This window comes from Dermacentor variabilis, chromosome 1 (genome assembly GCF_050947875.1).
Source record: "Dermacentor variabilis isolate Ectoservices chromosome 1, ASM5094787v1, whole genome shotgun sequence".
NCBI classification, from domain to species: Eukaryota; Metazoa; Arthropoda; class Arachnida; order Ixodida; family Ixodidae; genus Dermacentor; species Dermacentor variabilis.
The window spans coordinates 86,920,822-86,941,798 of NC_134568.1; the positions used below are offsets into that span (position 1 = coordinate 86,920,822).

Below are 20,977 nucleotides of genomic sequence, written 5' to 3' on the forward strand. Positions count from 1 at the left end.
GTCATGTAGACAGTGGGCAAGTACGGTGAAAAGGACGATAGTATGGCGACCAGCAATGCTTAAGCGGTGAGTACACACTCCCACTTAATAAGAGGTACAAAATGAAGATTGTACAGGTCTACGCCCCTACATCCAGTCATGATGACCAGGAAGTCGAAAGCTTCTATGAAGACGTGGAATCGGCGATGGGTAGAGTGAAAACTAAATACACTATACTAATGGGCGACTTTAATGCCAAGGCAGGCAAGAAGCAGGCCGGAGACAAGGCAGTGGGGGAATATGGCATAGGCACTAGGAATAGCAGGGGAGAGTTATTAGTAGAGTTTGCGGAACAGAATATTATGAGGATAATGAATACCTTCTTCCGCAAGCGGGATAGCCGAAAGTGGACGTGGAGGAGCCCGAACGGCGAGACTAGAAATGAAATGGACTTCATACTCTGCACTAACCCTGGCATCATACAAGATGTGGACGTGCTCAGCAATAATAATAATAATAATATTTGGGGTTTTACGTGCCAAAACCACTTTCTGATTATGAGGCACGCCGTAGTGGAGGACTCCGGAAATTTTGACCACCTGGGGTTCTTTACCGTGCACCTAAATCTAAGCACACGGGTGTTTTCGTATTTCGCCCCCATCGAAATGCGGCCGCCGTGGCCGGGATTCGATCCCGCGACCTCGTGCTCAGCAGCCCAACACCATAGCCACTGAGCAACCACGGCGGGTGTGCTCAGCAAGGTGCGCTGCAGTGACCATAGGATGGTAAGAACTCGAATTAGCCTAGACCTGAGGAGGGAACAGAAGAAACTGGTACATAAAAAGCCGATCAATGAGTTAGTGGTAAGAGGGAAAATTGAGCAGTTGCAGATCAAGCTACAGAACAGGTATTCGGCTTTAACTCAGGAAGAGGACCTTAGTGTTGATGCAATGAACGACAATCTTGTGGGCATCATTAAGGAGTGTGCAGTAGAAGTTGGTGGTAACTCCGTTAGACAGGATGCCAGTAAGCTATCGCAGGAGACGAAAGATCTGATCAAGAAACGCCAATGTATGAAAGCCTCTAACCTTACAGCTAGAATAGAACTGGCAGAACTTTCCAAGTTAATCAACAAGCGTAAGACAGCTGACATAAGGAAGTATAATATGGATAGAATTGAACATGCTCTCAGGAACGGAGGAAGCCTAAAAACAGTGAAGAAGAAACTAGGAATTGGCAAGAATCAGATGTATGCGTTAAGAGACAAAGCCGGCAATATCATTACTAATATGGATGAGATAGTTCAAGTGGCTGAGGAGTTCTATAGAGATTTATATAGTACCAGTGGCACCCACGACGATAATGGAAGAGAAATTAGTCCAGAGGAATTCGAAATCCCAAAGGTAACGCCGGAAGAAGTAAAGAAAGCCTTGGGAGATATGCAAAGGGGGATGGCAGCTGGGGAGGATCAGGTAACAACAGATTTGTTGAAGGATGGTGGACAGATTGTTCCAGAGAAACTGGCCACCCTGTATACGCAATGCCTCATGACTTCGAGCGTCCCGGAATCTTGGAAGAACGCTAACATAATCCTAATCCACAAGAAAGGGGACGCCAAAGACTTGAAAAATTATAGACCGATCAGCTTACTGTCCGTTGCCTACAAACTATTTACTAAGGTAATCGCAAATAGAATCAGGAGCACCTTAGACTTCTGTCAAGCAAAGGACCAGGCAGGATTCCGTAAAGGCTACTCAACAATAGATCATATTCACACTATCAATCAGGTGATAGAGAAATGTGCGGAATATAACCAACCCTTATATATAGCTTTCATTGATTACGAGAAAGCGTTTGATTCTGTCGAAACCTCAGCAGTCATAGAGGCATTACGGAATCAGGGTGTAGACGAGCCGTATGTAAAAATACTGAAAGATATCTATAGCGGCTCCACAGCCACCGTAGTCCTCCATAAAGCAAGCAACAAAATCCCAATAAAGAAAGGCGTCAGGCAGTGAGATACGATATCTCCAATGCTATTCACAGCGTGTTTACAGGAGGTATTCAGAGACCTGGATTGGGAAGAATTGGGGATAAAAGTTAATGGAGAATACCTTAGTAACTTGCGATTCGCTGATGATATTGCCTTGCTTAGTAACTCAGGGGACCAATTGCAATGCATGCTCACTGACCTGGAGAGGCAAAGCAGAAGAGTGGGTCTAAAAATTAATCTGCAGAAAACTAAAGCAATGCTTAACAGTCTCGGAAGAGAACAGCAATTTACAATAGGCAGCGAGGCACTGGAATTCGTAAGGGAATACATCTACTTAGGGCAGGTAGTGACGGCGGATCCGGATCATGAGACGGAAATAATCAGAAGAATAAGAATGGGCTGGGGCGCGTTTGGCAGGCATTCTCAGATCATGAACAGCAGGTTGCCATTATCCCTCAAGAGAAAAGTATATAATAGCTGTGTCTTACCAGTACTCACCTACGGGGCAGAAACCTGGAGCCTTACGAAAGGGTTCTACTCAAATTGAGGACGACGCAACGAGCTATGGAAAGAAGAATGATAGGTGTAACGTTAAGGGATAAGAAAATAACAGATTGGGTGAGGGAACAAACGCGAGTTAATGACATCTTAGTTGAAATCAAGAAAAAGAAATGGGCATGGGCAGGACATGTAATGAGGAGGGAAGATAACCGATGGTCATTAAGGGTTACGGACTGGATCCCAATAATAATATTTGGGTTTTTACGTGCCAAAACCACTTTCTGATTATGAGGCACGCCGTAGTGGAGGACTCCGGAAATTTTGACCACCTGGGGTTCTTTAACGTGCACCTAAATCTAAGCACACGGGTGTTTTCGCATTTCGCCCCCATCGAAATGCGGCCGCCGTGGCCGGGATTCGATCCCGCGACCTCGTGCTCAGCAGCCCAACACCATAGCCACTGAGCAACCACGGCGGGTTGGACTGGATCCCAAGGGAAGGGAAGCGTAGCAGGGGGCGGCAGAAAGTTAGGTGGGCGGATGAGATTAAGAAGTTTGCAGGCTTGGCATGGCCACAATTAGTACATGAGCGGGGTTGTTGGAGAAGTGTGGGAGAGGCCTTTGCCCTGCAGTGGGCGCAACCAGGCTGATGATGATGATGATGACACACTCCCACCACGCCAACCCTTCTGCCGTCGGCGATGCATACGACCCGAGTGTTGCCAAGTGTGAGAATTTTATTTCGATGACGGCTGAAGCGAGCGTTCCTAATGGAGATGTGCGCGCCAGTATCGATGAGGGCTGTGAGAGGTGTGCCATCGAATTGAACATCTAGAAGATTGTGCCTTGCGGATAGTGTCAGTGGAGGATTGCAGCCCCACATTTAGCTGCCGCATCGTCTATAGTTTTCCGACTGGATGGGTCCTGGGCAGGTTGGCCAAATAGAGCGGCGAAGTCGGGGTGGAGCTGGCTGACGAGGTTGTGATGGGGGCGAGCGAGTGTAACGGCTATCAGTAACACAGGCGCCGGAAGCGTCGTGGAAGCGGCGGCGTGAAGCGCTTCGGGGCGAAGTGGAGGGTTTCCAAAAGGTGTTTCGGGCCGGGGCGTCCAACGAATGCGACTGTGACGGGAAATGTGACCGATCCGGCAGCAGCAGAAAAAGATCGGCTTGTCGTCGAGACTCATGTATGTGTATCAAGCGGAAATCAGCCAGTGAAATCGCAAGCCTACCGTGCAGCCAGCACTGTGACCGGACAGGTACGTTTTGATGTTGACAGCATGAACAGTTTAGCTACTTGATGAGCAAAAGGGGATTCCACGGGGGATGTTTTACAGATTTGTTCCGAGTGATTATGGACGTTTAGGTTAAGAAGCGCGCCACAACAAGTGAGTCTGGTTGTCACTGACCAGAATTCACAGTAGAAGCAGCAGTAAGAGGCTCTCTCGGACACTGCCGCTGGACCACGAGATTGAGAGAGGCAATGCTAAGGGGCGCATTCGAAACGTGAGTACTATAAACAAGAACCTTTTCTCCTTAATTCCATCATTAAGAACGTATGTCACAGAAGAGTTACATTAGAAAGCGTCAAAATGAGACTTGTGCGTAAGGAATTAAAAATAATTAATACTTGTAATCAATTACATCTCTTGGTAATTTTCTAATTGATTGGTCACTTTTTTTACTTGGTAACGCTCCCTGTAATTCAATTATGTTTTTGGCAGCCAATTACATGTAACCAGTTCTTTTATTGAAGAGACAAGCTGAACAAGTGATGACAGCTTTGAGCATTTGAATTTGGCGGGAACTACAATAGAACACCCGTGTTCGTGCCACATAGCAGCCTCGCAGATGCGCATGTTCAGACAGAGAAACCAGGGCACACATTATTTGTTTTCTCATCTTAACGCTCTGCCAAATGCTGGCCGACAATTTGAACCGGCGCTTCTATACAGCTCGATAGTTATCGCTGCTTCTGACGTTGATGCCAGGAAATCACTTATGGACGATGCTTTAAGCTTTTCGTTAACGCTGCCAGAAGCACCTTCTGCAACAGCGCCCCAACAACAATGGAGCCCTGCGCTTTATAGGTCAGCCAGGTGGGAGCTACACGGCATTGAGTCACCACAACCTTGTCCGCAAAGGGTTCGTACCTTATAACAACAACACCTCTCGATCAAGCGCGCCCATCGAGCGAGTTTTCGATCTGTCTTGTGTATTCACAAGAAAACGAGAAAATATGATCGACGAAAATTTCGAAAAGTAATTGTTAGTGAGGATAAACAATTTGTGAGGTGCTGCAGAGGACGCACTGAATGAGCCAGGCCAGCCCATTCTATTTGTGTTTGTACAATGTCAGTAAAGGTTAGGAATAAAGTAACGTAAATGTAATTGATTAACCTTTAGTAATTGCTCAGTTAATATTGTGGAGCAGTAATCGTCGTCCCCCCCCCCCACCGTAAGCAATTACATTTCTGAATGAAACAAGTGTAATTTTAATCCATTACTTTTTTTATGTAACGTGCACAAGTCTCGTCAAGATGAAGCTGAAATCATCGACCCCAGGGAATAAAGGTACGTCGTCGTAAGGGAAAAACGAAAACAAGAGTCCTGAGACGAAGATTCTCGGCTCGCTAACCTCCGAAATTATCAACTAACCATCTTGCTTTCTCCCGAGTGGCTGACTATCGTCGCTTTCTCGGTCAAGTGCAACTGTAAAATTAATTGCGCAGGCTCTCAATCATGCTGTCAGCAAGCAGCAGGCCCCATGATTGAAGCCCCCATGATTGAAGCCCCCAACAAACACTACGCTCAGTCTTTTCAAAAAGTAAGTTATTTCTCGTTATTATGTTCGACCAACTTCGTGAAGTCGACCCAATGTTTTCGCCTTCGAATAAAAAATGCTACAGCAATTCTTAGAATTGTCTATTATTGCGTAAGCATTCTTTGGCACGGCTGCTACTTCGCTATATTGCTTACTTATTTAGCTTCATGCATGTCTACCCACCGTTACCAATCATCTAGTATTACATTATTATGAAGATTACATGTGTTAACTTGACTAATTGTGCATTTATTTTGCAGATGTATCAACTGAGCCGTAACGCCGCCACAACCGTATTGTTTTTCAACATCACAGCTTTTTTTTTTTTTTGTTACTGCTCTGACGAGGAGACGGCGACGAAACAAATTTCTTATTTTATTTTATTTTCTAACGCTACCAGTAGTAGAACACTATTAGAACGATTACACGTGTTAACTGCTTTATTTTCCTTTTTTGTTTGTTACGGCCTTGACGTGGCGACGAAGACGTAACCAGTTTTTCTTTTTGAACGCTATTACCCTATTATAACGATTAAATGTGTTAACCTGACCAGTTATGCATTGATTTTCCAGATATACGGCGTCACGCGACGGACAGATTTTGCTGCGACACTCGCCAAAGAATGCTTACGCATTACTGTAGGACTGCAGGAAACTAAGAAACCGGAGAGAAACCTCTAAATGCCCTTTTGACTTGAAACCGCGTGTGTGTTGTAAACTGAGGCCAAAGCAACTTTCACTCCCACAAATGTAATGTGGCTCACACAGACATTTATCTGGATGCCACGCTATGGTCCTTGGTTTGAAGCTCGTTTAGAAGTATTCTCTTTTTTGTAACGCTACCGATAATCTACCATTACACTACTATAACAATTTCATGTGTTAACTTGACCGATTATGCATTTATTTTGCAGATATAAGGCGTCACGGGACGGACAGATTTTTCCTGCGGTATACTTGCCAAATTATGCTTACGTATTAAAACACCGGGAGAGCTGTGAAAAACTAGACGGGTACTTGGTGCACATGAGACACCACCCGTATGCACCAGAGCGTTGGGATCCAGGCCACTCATATATTTTGGTGCCTCGCAGATCAGTCCAGCAGCTGCGCCCGTTAGAACTCGCCGTCGCCACGAAACATTCATCGCAGCACGCGTGCCAGCGCGACCCGAGAAAACTACGAGAACAGGACATGGCTGGCGCCCGGGGAACGCCTAATTAGTCGTGGCTCCAATGCATGACAAAGACCCTACGTAGGGGATTGTCCTCAAAGAATGGCATTAGCCCTTCACAAGTAACGAATGAAAAAAAACGCACCAAATACTCCTTCATACGTTAAGAATAGGAGTGAATATCTATAGGAGAAAAATAAACGCAGAAAAGCGCACCAAGGATGGACGGATGAATGGAGGGATGGATGTTATGAGCGTCCCCTTTGGAACGGGGCGGTGGGTTGTTTGTCTGTGGGTGGCTTGTTATTTTATTGCCTAATGTCCTACCTATGTTAAAAAAAGAGAAGAAAAAGGAAAAGGAAAACAAAAAGCCAAGATGAATTCTGAACCCCTATTGTGAACTTTGTTTTTGTACGCCTCCGTTGTTTGCCGTTTCCCTACTTCCATCAGTCTCCATATCGCCTTACTAATCTCTACTGCGGGCATGCTTACTTTCCCCCTGCTCTCGCTGAACGCAAGGGCTTCAAGGAGTCCAGTGGTGCCTAAATCGACCGCTGGGCAGATATCCGTACATTCTAATAAAACATGCCCCATCGTTTCCCTAGCTTTACCGCAGCCAAGCACATATGCTTCTTCCTTCTTATATGTCGCGTTATAGGTGCGCCATCTTTCGGACACCACATCGACTTCAACTACGCGCACAATATATACTATAGTTCGTATACCAAATCAACTGCCATGACCTTTATTCTGCACTGCAGGTCTCGAAACAATGGTTTTGCCTGGCCCGGCTAATACCGGCCTTGCACGAGTGCAAGGTCAGGACGCGAAAACAATCTCTCTTTTATTTGCGTATGTGGTTCTCTGCGTGTCTTCGCCTTCGTACGCTTACGTGCCACGCAAAATAGTCATTCGGAAGGGTTTCATTTCGAAACGACATGATTATCGCCATGATCGCCCACGGAATCGGGTGCGCCTATACAATCACCCTTTCTTCCGAGAACTAAGCACCTGGTCGGTGTATTTTCTGAACGAAGAACTAAGCCCGGCAACTTCAACAGCCGGTTCACCAAACAACAAATGGAAAACGAGGGGCCTATTTTATCTGCACGTGCATAAAGTTGCCTTCGTGCATAAGCGCCCTAAAGACATCACGACTCCTTTGCGTGGTCATTTCTAATAATGGGCGCGAGCTGAATGTGGGGCATCACAGCATTTTTAGGTAACATTTTTTAGGTAACATTTTAGGATTCCCAATTTCCGACACCTTTTCCTTGCAGGATTCCAGAGAATTCCAGCATTGTTTAACATATGCTTCGTAAGTGCCAAAGGGAGCCACATTGCGCACGTATGTATGTGCATGTAAGAGTTCCATTTCTTTTTTTTTAATATGTTTTGCGTATACTACTGGGCCTGTATTCAAAAAAGGTTATTTCGCTAGAATTGTTCGCAAGAGCAAAATTCTGCCGATCCTGATGCTAGGTATATTATTAGCGAAGGCAGTCGGACAATGGCAAAGAGCGCTTTCTAATGAAAGGTTTTGTGAATGCGGCCCCTAGTTTGTTAGTGTGTACTACATCTCGGGCAGGCAGCTTCTTATGTTCTTTATTTGGCAAAATACTGCTCTTGACACAAATGCTTTCAAGGTTAGTCCTGCATAAATGAATAATTGTACTATTGTGCGCACACGGACAACGCCAATATAGGCTTTGTCACTACAACTGGGCTGGCTTTGTCACTTTCCAGCAGCGCACCCTGCCGCTGCTATGCGTGTTACTTTGTTTAACACATTTCAACATGTTTCGGTCACAAGTCCAATTGTTGCTACGGTTACTCGGATGGTTATACTAAAGTGCCGCCGAAGCGACACGATGTTTTCTCTTACCAAATGTCGTAGCAAACAGAAAATGGACGATGATGTACGATTTCATCACTAGAACGATTTCCCCTCATTCCCTATACAATCCTAAATATTCCCTACAATTACGCAATGATTCTCTTCTTTCTCATTCGCACAATTTTTTCCCCCGTATGCCCCACAAAAGGAAAAAAAATTCTGCACGGTACATCACTGACAAGAACCACGGGTATATGTTCCGACTATGAGAACAATAGTATTTGCTTCCGCCATAGGTTTTACCCAGCGCTGAAGAGGCTTATTCTCAGAGTATGCAGGTTTGTCAGCCTTCCTATCGATGAAAAACAAAAAACAAAGGGCGTCACGTCCTGTCTAGCGGGGTCCTCGCTATACTCTGTCGCAATCCATCTGCCCAACACAATATGTATTGCATCACGCGGAGAAAACCCCGTATGTCTGATAGCGACTGAAAGCCAAGGTTGGCAGATGACGCATAGTGAATAAAAATGTGCATGTAGAAGTAGCACCTCAGATTTGAGGCTGCGGAACTGCAGCTTAGTACTGTGCTCTGACAGCAAGTTCCTCAACTACATATGATGCGGATTCACAACGGTGTTCGCATGCGAGAAAAATTCGTAAGAACGCGTGCTGGCTGACGGTGTTAAATAGCGAACGATAGCGAAGATAGTGGGTAACCATGCGCAGCTATCAGGAATTAAATGCTATATAAGTCCGGCCCACATGTTTTTACAGCATGTTATTATTATTATTTGGGGTTTTACGTGCCAAAACCACTTTCTGATTATGAGGCACGCCGTAGTGGAGGACTCCGGAAATTTTGACCACCTGGGGTTCTTTAACGTGCACCTAAATCTAAGCACACGGGTGTTTTCGCATTTCGCCCCCATCGAAATGATAGCCGCCGTGGCCGGGATTCGATCCCGCGACCTCGTGCTCAGCAGCCCAACACCATATCCACTGAGCAACCACGGCGGGTTTTACAGCATGTGGTACTCCACTGTACAGTATCGCATGCGGTATCACTGCCTGGTGATAACGCCCCTGCAGCTTATTATCGGTTAGAAGCTTCAACAGAGGTATCTGGTTTCAGTCCTGGGGCTCTGTTTCAACAGAGGATTATGGTTTTAGTCCTGGGGCTCTGTGCATTTATTACATATACTCATCTGCTCATCTTCAGTGATGGGTGTCATATACCAGGGCGCCTCTAATGTAAAACTATTCCAAACTTTTCTATTTCATTTCTACAAGCAGCCCTCCACGATTGGTCAAAACTCGTTCGGGCCACCCCCACTTCGCTTGTTTGTCACGCGACGTCAGGAAAACCGCGAAAACTCATCTGATATGAAGTGTACGTACTGATTATGCATGATTATGCAAAAAGAAAAATAATTATTTTCGATTCTACGCCCTTTTCGCCATCAGCCCTCCGCTGTTGGTCAAAAGTTTTCGGGCTGCGCCCGCTTCGCCTGCCTGTCACGCGACGTCACAAAACCACGAAAACTCACGTCAAAGTGACGTCTACGCATTAAAGATGCATTAATATGCCGAACAAGACTTTTTTTTTCGGAATAGCCAGAAAGTGCCTCGTTCCGAAATGAATAGAATATGGCTGCCCGCCGATCGATCTGGCCCTTGCTACTCCTAGCTGCCTGGAAGGATAGAATTATTTGCGTATAATAAAAATTTATGCGTGGCAGCATAACATTGTCGAGCCCTCTTGGCACGTACACGATATCGCTTTGCCAACTTTCTTCACTGAGGATCCGTTTTAGCGGCATTTTTATACTTACGTCGCACGCTACCGATTTTTCTAACAGCCACCGAAAGCTAAGCAAGAAGCGGGCCAATCGCCAACACCAGCACTGCACCTCTTCATCTGGCTGTCTGCTTTCACTGCGCTAGCCGAACCCGACTGAAGTCCTCTCAACATCTGCGTGCTCCTCGCTTCTTGTCAGCCAATTACGTATGAAAAACCTGTCAAGGTATGCAATGATTTTCACATTGAAAGCAAACAGAAGTGACCTCCTATGAATGAGGAGAGCGTTTCACTAGCCTGTTGAATCAACGCTGCGGGTCACCACCCGATGCTTGCATTGGCGGTTACGTAAATATTACGTCAAGAGATTGGAATAAAAACAGATTGGAACAGCTTTACGTTATATGGCCCCTAATGCGGTGTCAAGCGTGTGATGTGCCGGTATGAGTCATCTGCATTACTGCGTTACTCTGACTAAAGTGTACAAATGCTCCCTCTTGACAGCGTCACTCTACACACCATCGAATAGCAGTATCAGCAGGGATTTAGAATTTCATTATTCTTGTTTGCGTTCATTAGCACAAACAGAAGCCCTTCGTTTTTATTAGTCTCTTATCATGGAGGCTCGAATATGGACAACTAGTGCGAGATCAAAACACGTTCAGTGTATTTATGCCTCGTTGATATGGTAACTCCTTGTTTTGACAATAGACAAGGAGGAGTGCACAAACATTGTAAGAGCCCATATGCTTTTTTTCTGTCTCTTACGATATGGACCCCGTTGGTCTGACTAAAACCTGAGCTCGCTTTATGGAAACATTTTTGGGCGGCGTTTTAGCGCAGGTGCATGTCCCGCAGATATATACCGCTAATTCAGTAGATGACTTCTTTTTGACGCGAATTTTCGCTTCTCTGTCCGTATGTGCACGCAGATTATATCACACGCCGACAAAGCACATCACGTCCCACGATCACTACATCTGACTGCGTAAGCAGTGCGCTCCATGGTGCACTGTCAGAACCGCGTATGCCCAGCAGATCAATATCAACGCGAAGGATTCGGGAAGCTCACAAATCCTCTTGGCCTGGTCATGTTACGTTGTTTTGGGAAAGGACCAAAATCTATCCTGGAATACGTGGATTGTGGATGCGGTCGCGAGGCCACGAGACATGCAAACCGCAAACGACCAAGTATAAAGGCGAGTGTACGAAAAATGGGCACTGCAACACACTTGCTCTCGCTAGCAATGCTATACAGACGGCGATGTTTGGCAACGGCGGCATTACTCCCGTGCACCACGTTTCGTCCTTACGTGCTGCGCGCGTGCGCTCGCTCAGGGCCAAAAGCAGCGCCTTTTTACCCTTTGCTTCCCATTCCTGCAGTTCACTCTATCGCAGCCACGGGGGGTCGGTTTGGGCATAACTCCCAAAACTTTGCTTATGCCTGTAAGAAAACCTAAAATTGAGGCAGGTGTTACTAGCAGCGTGTAAGCACCCAGCCCCTTAATTGCCCTAAGCCTGTTGGCAAGTCTTACACACACCAGAAAATGACGTCCTGGCTAGCCTGCTGGTTTCGACATTTTCGGTATTTTAAAGAAACGGGATTGTGTAGCACTTTGTAAGTATCCCTCCCACCTTTATTTCTTCGTCTGTCCAGCGTTTTGTGCACGCCTACAGTGCCCTTTCTCTTTGTCCTTGCGTAACCTATTTCCATTAAACATTAACCCACGCGCACCACAAAGTAACTGCCACATACATTTTCCTAAAAGGTGCAATTCCAACACCCAAAAACGAGCATAAACGCGCAGGTTAAACTAAAGACAAGCATAAAAATTTGCAGGTATCCCTAATCTCGCAAAATCAACAGGCATTTTTGTATAGCTCGGTGTGAGGAGGATACCAGGTGTGTCATGGCTTGCGCACATGTAAATGATCTTGATTTGGTGTTGCCTGTATTCAGGGTGTCCCACGTAACTTGAGCCAAGACTTTAAAAATGAAAGGCGCGTCGGAAGATAATTGAACCGAACGCATACTATTCGCACTGGCCTATAGAAACTAAGGCATTTTTTTCCATAACTCACTCATTATGCTTAAGTAACCAAATCTTAAATTATTGGCTGAGGACCCCAAATATCATACGCAGGTTTGTAGAGCACCTTCAGACACCACCGATCGAGTTGTTTCCTTTGAGAAGTTTATTAAGAAGTTTATTAATCATTATTTGTGAAGTTTATTACTTATTTAAGATTAATTATCTAATTAATAATATAATAATATTTGGGGTTTTACGTGCCAAAACCACTTTCTGATTATGAGGCACGCCGTAGTGGAGGACTCCGGAAATTTTGACCACCTGGGGTTCTTTGACATGCGCCTAAATCTAAGCACACGGGTGTTTTCGCATTTCGCCCCCATCGAAATGCGGCCGCCGTGGCCGGGATTTGATCCCGCGACCTCGTGCTCAGCAGCCCAAAATTATCTAATTAGGCGGAATGAAAACAATCGTTGGAGTATCGCCAAGCGATGGCAAACAGCATTACCTTGGTTCTGTCCACGTTCTGTCTACGTGGCATTCGCATATTTTTAAACTCTGGCTAAAGTTAGCTGGGACGCCCTGTATACGAGAGTGCCATAAGAATCTAGCGGAACGCATCACTACGAAATCGCGACCCTAGCATACGGAACAGAAAATAATTAAATACGCATAGCGCTGACAACATACAATGGAATACAACTGAATAGTTCAGCTCTTACACCAACTGCCACTGTGCTCATAATAAAAGATCCACACACGCGATACGATTTAACATTGCATCATCAAACCAACGCGCTGTAACGCGACTGCGTTTCAGCACAGAGCGCCTCGAATTCCGATAGCGGGCTACGAATGCGCACCGTCTGGCTTTTCACACGGTCCAGAGGCCGAACCAACGAGGCCGAGAATGGAGCATGCAGCAAACGTGCCGGAAGGCACGGCCGCCCTTCCGCCCGTACGGCTATGGCATACAGCCGTTGGCGTGCAGGCGCGACATCGATCCCGATAAGCGGGCGCCCCTAAGCCCGCAATCGCAAACGACGTGTCCGAACGATGGCCCGCCCTCCGTCCGCAAGGCTCTCTTCTGCTGCGATGATCCTGACGAACACGTCTCGCTCATCGCGTATTTAACACGCTCGGCCGAACGAGTCCTTGATGCGGCAGAGAGACTTCGCAGTCTGATAGGTTTCGCGCGCCATCGCACGAAATGTCTTTCTCGAATTTGAATTTTCTCACGCTTAACGCGCGCATGCATTTCTTTGCCTATCGACCTCCTCCGCATCCCTGCTGCTGTCTTCCAATTATGTTTTCACGGCGGTTCAGGAAGTCGTCGATCCTGAGTTAGGGTTATACAAAGAGAGCAGACAGAGAAAGAAAAGAACATATAAGAAGTTCCAGCATTCCTTCAGTCAAACCCCCCGTACGCAGACACTACCAGAATTCATTCCCGCCTGTGTACCCTTGATCATGCGCGAGATTATGCCTCAGTGCTTGCCATACGGGTGCCTTCGCAGCGGCACACTTGTGTGCGAGCAAGCAGGCGCCCGGGATTCCGACCGACGATTGCAATCTGAGCGCCCGCCACCCGGGCCGGGCACGTTAATTTCGCAAACCTCGTGCGCCGTGCAATGCTGGCAACTCCCTTTATACAGCAATGTTTCTTGGACAAGAGCTTTCGAACTGAGCAAGAGTGAGGAGAGCACCAACAGCCACGTGCAGCTTCAGCACACGGCTTTTCGACCGTATATACGCAATGCTGCTATAGTCGACAAGAGTCGCTACGGCATTCGACTTGCAGCTATAAAGTTGCCACGTAACGTTCCGAGCCATTTGGATAGTTTACAGTGAAACTATTGTCTAGTAATGCACACTGGCTACTTGGTGTTGAAATAAACCAACATGTGTATGGCGTAAAATGCGGCGTAATAGCAGCATTGCGTGAAGTGCAAAATTTGATGGGTGTGCAAGCACTGCGGCAGAGTAGACGACTCGCGCACACCGCAACCTGATCACTCGCCTATAGTATATCAGCAAAGAATCCTTTTTACGAAACAATCACGCATATTCGCGAACACGATAGTCCAGTTCCACAGCAGCACCTGCCTTTAGGAACAGCTACCGCTTGAACGCCCAGGCTTATCTCTTGCAGGACGCAGGTTTACAGCACCCTATATTAGTTGAGAAAATAACGATCCCAATACCTCAAATGTTAATACTTCGTTTTACGAAACAAAAATAAAATGTTATGACTAGATCTGGTGCAAATACCTCAGAACAGGCGCACCACCGCCTCGCTCTGTTCATTGGGAGTCAATACCATTCTTCCTTTTTTTTTTTCTTTTTCGTTCACTTCTTGGTTCGCAAGCTCCATGTAGCAAGTATACATATAATCAGCCTGCTATTCCAGGCAGTGAAAACAGTTAGATGAACCAGATCCAGATTACGGCGTACAAGCAAAATAAAAACTATGCATGAAGTGCTCATCAAACTTGAGCTCGAGCAATCATTCACGATTGCTCGAGCTTTCCGAAATTAAACTGAACGAAATAAAACGAAACTAAACGTTACCGAAATAAAATATATGCGGATTCCACGCACTGCGGCAATCGATGTAAGCAAAGCTTTCTGTGCTGTTTGCTTAGATTGACGATAATTAGCGGCGATGTTGACGGCGAGTGTTTATTTCTTCAACGTTTAGTTGAACACGAGAGTGCATGCGAGTTGATTAGGTGGAACGTTACCTTGCGTTCACGACTGCCGCCTGTCTACGTACTACACAGGACACACAGCGGGAGGCATTTGCTTGAGGTGTTGCTGTGCGCCATATTTCATAATCCCTTACAGGGTTGAGCATATTCATTGCCTCACATGGCACATCGCATCGCAGCAGAAGTATTAAACTTTAATTGAATTATGGGCCTGCACGTGCCAAAACCACAATCGGATTGTGTGGCACGCCGTAGTGGCGGACTCCGGATTAATTTCGACACCGTGGTATTCTTTAACGTGTCCCAGCACGGCATCCGCATATCGCCCCCGTCTAAATGCGGCTGCCGCGGTCTGGATCAAACCAGCTACCTCGAGCAATACCATAGCCGCAAAGCTACCGCGGAAAGCACAGAAGTGTTGATTTGACGTGTGACCGCTTCCGTAGTGTCTCCTGGACCCTGCAGTGCGCTCTCATTAAAGCGGCTCTGCTTCTGCACGCCCTGCGTAAGTTGTCCGCTGGAAACATTTATTTGGTGTTTATTTTTCAGAAATAGCAGAAACATACCGTACTTTACCTTGAACTTAGATTTTATCGCGTTTGCTCGCAACCGCTGTCGTGTCCATAGTAGTAGCGTTTTCTTGCCTTCTCACGTCACCTTTTACCCCCCCTCCCTTGCATGCGAACTGCGAGCGAAGAGTGGCAAGGCTGTTATTCACTCGTTTCGCGACTGCGTCGGTTCTACCCATCCTCTGCCTCCTCTCCCTCTCCTCTCTACCACTCTGTCTAGCTTTCCTCTGGACTTGCACGTTAGCAGAAGGTAAGCGCTGCAATTTCTGCAATGCTTTTGCGGAGATTCAGGGATAATAACAATCGGGTGCACACAGTCAATAATAATGATACGAACAACTCCAGTGGTGGCCGTGCGGAGGTTAGGCGCTCACGCATGTAAGCCCCACTTCCTTTTTACATTCCCATATAATTGATGGAGGCTGCCCTCTATATAACACTGGAAAATGTACATACGTATGGAGGTCTATAGAGCCAATGCGAAGTTTGTATATAGAATACAAAACAGGTGAGAAGCACCTGTTCATTTTACGGATTTCATTTTATCAAACCACCAAACAAATGTTACGAAGATAAAAAGGGGAAATTTCTTTGTTAACGTAAGTGCATACCTTTGGCGGTACACCGATTTCACAATAAAACGACGACGTCTTCTTTTATGTACGCTAGAAACGCATGCTACAGAAAGTTCTTTGAAATTCCTGTACCCGATCGGTCATTCGAGACAAAATGACCAATCGGCGACCGAAGCAAATGATACAAGCGACATTCACTGTCCATCACGACTCGACAGTGCAGCGCACAACGCGAAAAAGTTTCGATGTCAGTGCCAACGGTGCTAGTGGCTTACTATATACCTTCCGCTGAGGCCAAAAAATACACTAAATCGCAATATGCTACGCTCGAAGTATGCCATACGCTCCGGTGTTCGTTCTGTCGGCTCGTGCGCGTTACTAATGGCCACTGTATATACATACCTTGCAAAGGCGGATGCGTTGACAGCACGGCGAGAACAGAGTGTGATACGAAAAAGTCCACGTCGAGCTTCCAAAGTCAACACTAGTCCTATCGCGCTATCAGCGTTGTCACGACAGCCACCAGTGGTATACGCTGTTATTTTATTGCCGTCTTATCACGGCGACTGCGAGAATGCAACTGAAGTGCAGTCAGCCTTTTTCGCATGAGCAAAAAAACAGGTGGCTTACGACGAGCTATCCACGGTCTAAGCGCATACTGACAGACGTGACGTGTCCGTTTGCAACAATCAATTATCTTGCCGGACGCTACGTTGAATACATACGCCGCCACGTACGACCTCAGTGGCTTAACGGGGTTTGTAACGTCCCATTGCAACACTGGCTCTACGAGACAGGCCTTAGTGGAGGGCACGGCATTAGTTTGGCCACTTGTGGCTCTTAAATGTGCACCTAGATCTAGGCGCAGTATAGCGTTCTTGCATTTCGTCCCCATCGAAATGCGGCCTCCGGGGCCAAGAATCGAACCCGCAAGCTCGTGCTCAACAGCAGAACGCCATAGCCACTGAATAACCGCAGCGTGTACTTCCTGTTATTTCTCCGAGTACCTTGTTTTCACCGGCGACCTTGCAGCAGCACCGCAGCGCTGGCTTATCCGACTTTTTAAGAGCAACGCGCACTCGTCGTGTTTTTTAAGTGCAAGTTTTCCGCGTCGTGCCCTTTGTCGTATGCGCGGCGGACATGTGCTAGTCCCATTGTGTTCATGTAAAAGCTAAACCAACCCGTCCTGAATCACAACTGCCAAAAAAAAAATAAGAAAGCCAAGCTCAAAATATCGAGAACAATCTCATTAGCTGAAGTTTCAAAGCTTTACGAGTTAGAAACTATATAGGTGCTCCAGCTGAATATCCGGTTGCCTCTGCTTCATTATGCCGCCATCGCGCCACCATATCAACGGCAGCCTCACACTCATGACTAAGGAAAACAACACTTTGCCCACCATCGCCACTGCAGGGTTATCAATGTCATGCATCTGCGGCAGTTGGGAGCCGGAGCGTTCTAAACTTTACACTAGAGATTGCGCGTTTTCATCGACGGCTTCAAAGCTAAGTATGAAGCTCCATATGGATTGTTCTTGACGGTGATGTAATGTTAAATTCTGTAATAAAGAAACATAGCGGGGGAAAAAACTTACTTCAGCTTCCTTAAACTTTTGGAGTTACGTGGCTACAGCTCAACATTTATTTGCTGTTCCCGTGCGTGTGCAACTTGATTCCTCGCTATAATGGTGATGCACTTTTACCGCGCGAAGTGTCAAACATTTTTCCCCCCGTATTGTTTGACTTGCATTAAGACGTTCAAATATAAACCTTCCTGCAAGCAACGTCGTAGAAGGAACGTGGTATCGGCTTGGTTGTGGATTTGTTTGTTTATAATGTGAAAAATTGCCAGTGCATCCTGAAACAAACACCGCAGTAAACCACGTATAAGCAAGGCCAGTACTGACGAGTCGCGACCGTCTCCTCGATGCATGCTCTAAGTAAATGTGGGTGCCTGAATGATTTCTTTCCGATCTTTACAAAAAAAAAAAAAACCCCGCCAATATCGACTTCCTCAGCATCGTTAGCTGAATAATCATGAGCAATCCTTCACGATTTTGTCAGAGTCTTACTGCGTCTAGACACGCGCACTTCTCGCGAACATTACATTCGTTGGCCGCCCGTCACTTAATTGCGGCCTGTGTTGTTAGTTCCGCTGCCTCTACACACAGATTTGCTCTTGAGCTAGCTTGCCATTCGTTGGCAAATGCGCCTCTTGTAATAGTTCTGTGGGCCTCTCGCCAGCGTAACGTATGACCGCAGAGAAGCAATTGAGCGTACATGTTATAGTTAAACTTACCCGTGATGTGATGTGTACCATTCCAAAAACTGCATGGAACATCAATGCAGCGTCTGCGGGCATGTGCTTCATCGATTCGGCACTCGTCCTTGTTTACACAGCTGTTCTGTAGCATCGACGTAACCAACACTCGTGTTATCTGAACAGGACGACCCTACAGCGTCGACGAAAACCAGGGCGGCGTGAAAGTCTATAGGGTCGGACACACCGACTGGCGACAGATGCAAAACGTTAAGAACGTTCTGAACGCGCCCACTGCTCTTTCCGTTTGGCCACAGTTGCGTGTTTAGCTATAAAACGTTAGGTGCAGGATACCAACATGTGACGAAACCGAATGCAACGTCAGTGCCGTTCCTGGAGACGCAGTCCAAAGATATTTCTTAGAATCTCTCGCAAGAGCCATGTCCGCGTTTATTTTAGATGACTTGCTATAAAGCACATGCAGCACGAATGGTATATGGCACAATCCCTTTCACCTATGCCAGTTGAATCTAAATACGTTTTTTCTAGCCTTGTTCCATCGGGACAGAATTCCCGCATGCAAGCACTATGTAATATTAGCAGGAAAATTAGGGAATGGAAAGAAAACACTTAAAATGATTTCTTGCCGTTCACGATCGGTGTCGCATTCAGTGCGCCTACTGTACATTTTGGCGCCCTTCTGCTCCCGTCGCAGGCTGCGTGAGTCAAACTTTATCATTCGACGTATCTCTCGCAGCTATCAACGCCGCGTACGGTCCACCGCAGTGAGTGCCGCACACACGGTAGATGCAAGACTTTTCAACAACCTCGGAGACCACAGATATGCGTACACACTTGCAAGCTTTTTACTGTTCGCCTATCACTCTCGAGCGCATGATAAAACAATATCGTGAGATTTAGTGGTTCAAGGAAAGACGTGAATGCGTATGCAAATAGCACTGTGGGAGCGACAGTCTCAGGTAGTCTCGATAGAGTGATGATGTCTTCAGTGTTACGCTATTGCCCGCAAGCAACAGTGCCCATGCATGCGCAACGCTGCCGATGCGCATGACACCTGCCGCCCAGGCTGTAGATATTTCAGTGCTGCAGATGCTGAAAATGTGTCCTGGTGCTGTTTCTATAGTGCGCTCGAGAATGTACTCACAAAAAAAAAAAGGGAGGATGGGGGATGTTGGCAATGTGCTCCCAAACAAGCCTCAAGTATTCCAACATCTACATGACAAGGGGAGGAGCGCAGCTGCACAATAATGAAGGTGGAAAAAAAAAAGAAAATGGAAGGCTACGGTGGACGTGGCAGCTTTAGTTGAGCACCGAAACCACTATCCAGCAACGCAGGCTAAGTTCCAGTATCCAGTACCATGGCGAAGTTAAGCGACAGCCGGAAGTTTTGGATCGGGGGTTAACCATCGTACAAATAAAAACAGACGCCGTTCACAGGCAAACGAGGAATTAATAAAAGAAGGAAATCAGCTTATAATTTATTTTTTTTACGGCGGTCAGCGTCTGTTGTTGCTGGTGCCAGAGTACATGGCAATGCATAGTGTTCGGAGCCCTTTCCCTCTCAAGGGGGCATGTCATTCCGTTCTTGAGCTTTTTGTAGTTTGAGCACTGCGACCACGCTCCTGCGATATATAGGAGTGCTGTTCCTTGTGAGTCACAGAAACTCGCCGTCGAAGACAGGCTATTGCCTGTCCTTCCCTTTTGGTTGTCACGGGAAGTCTTGAAGTTTACGCGTATAACACCGTGAATGCATGGATGGAGCGCTATGTCGGTACGTACTTGCAGGTTTATACATGACAAAATCCACCATAAACGGCGTCCAACCGGCATTCTCGGGAAGATAGCCAAATTCAAATATATTTATAATGAATGGATACGACATTGCAACAGCTTCAAATTTAAGCTTCGTCAGGGTCAGCAGCAAATTTCAGAACGTTCCCAAATGTCTCGGTTGCGTGGACAGGAGATGTGTTGGCGCTAGCTGTATTACAGCTGTGCTGTGGTTGAAGTCGATATTTAGGCAGTAAATAGAGTGGTAGTCCGTTTCGGGTATATAGCAAGCGGACACTGCTATACATACAATTAACAGGACCATCCGTGTACAATGTATATACTAAGTTCTCGCGCATGTGCAGTCGACCAATTCTTTCACAGTAAAGTGCGAGCCTGGATTGGCCGGCCGATAAACGCCTTCGAACGGCGCGAAGTGACGATACCAGCTCGAGCAAGAGAGATCCGCTAGAGATCAGCAAGTCCTTGCTGATCCCGTCGCCTCGCGCCGTTAGAAGTTGCTGACCGGCCGGCTAGACGCTCGAGCGGTACTGTTAAAGAATCGGTCGCCTGCACGTATAAGGTCGCCATACGAGCAGTTTACGAGTTCCATGAGAAGAACACGAGAGGAGATGATTTCCTTCGCATATCCGGTGCGCAAGTGGTGAGTTTTTTTTTTTTTTTTTTTTAGTTTGTAGCGATGTTCATGAACAAGTGTTGAAGCGAAAAACTCAGCAGAAGAGCGTCGCTTAAGCATCCCGTGCTGAAATTAGGTTGCGTTCTTACATTCTCGTTTCATCGTTTCAGTTCCGGATTGAAATACAAGAACCCTAAGATGCTGCTCAGGAGACCTTCCAAGCAGTCTTGCGATACATTGGAAAGCATCTTATAAAACAAAGGGAAACAAATCGACTAGTTCAATTCACATTTAGCTGCG

At 46.5% G+C, this 20,977-nt stretch overlaps 1 protein-coding gene across 1 annotated transcript in view; it reads right to left on the reverse strand.

Moving 5' to 3' along the window:
* The window catches only part of LOC142580116 (uncharacterized), a 34,458-nt gene extending 17,878 nt beyond the window's left edge, over positions 1–16,580 (reverse strand). The window contains exon 1 of the mRNA XM_075690937.1: positions 16,393–16,580. The gene's annotated coding sequence lies outside the window, so the exon portion shown is untranslated. The remainder of the gene's footprint in view (positions 1–16,392) is intronic.
* Positions 16,581–20,977: the final 4,397 nt, after the last annotated feature.